The sequence below is a fragment of the Penaeus monodon genome, chromosome 29, assembly GCF_015228065.2.
Source record: "Penaeus monodon isolate SGIC_2016 chromosome 29, NSTDA_Pmon_1, whole genome shotgun sequence".
Lineage (NCBI taxonomy): Eukaryota > Metazoa > Arthropoda > Malacostraca > Decapoda > Penaeidae > Penaeus > Penaeus monodon.
In genome coordinates, this window is record NC_051414.1 from 37,276,203 (window position 1) to 37,276,711 (window position 509).

Consider the following 509-nt stretch of genomic DNA (forward strand, 5'->3'; position numbering starts at 1 on the left):
CAGCATATATGAATATATGAATGGCATTAGGGTCAGGATAACTACTCATCCACTGCAGGACCTCAGTTATCATTATCTGCTCACCATTTGATCACTTTCTTGCCCTTATGCAACAAATATAAACAAACTCCAGTCTTTTTGCATCGCCAAAGACATTTCCAAACCATGCCAGACAGATTTTTTTTTTTTGGGGGGGGGGAATGATGGCTGAGAACAACTTAAAATTTATTCTTTCATCAGACCACATAACAAGCCATTCCTCTTAATACTCCTATCGGCAAATTTCTTGGTAAAAGCTAATCTATTGTCCCGCGTATTAATCTGTTTTCAGTGATTTTACGGTGCGAACAAGTAAAAATATGGGTCATCTGCAGTTGATATATATCTTAGAATTAACACGTTCTCAGAATTTTGAGTAAAATATTTTTAGTTTGGCTTCAGTGGTACATATTTCTTCTGCTGCTGCTTCTACTACTGTTACTTATTCTTATCATCATCATTAATATTGC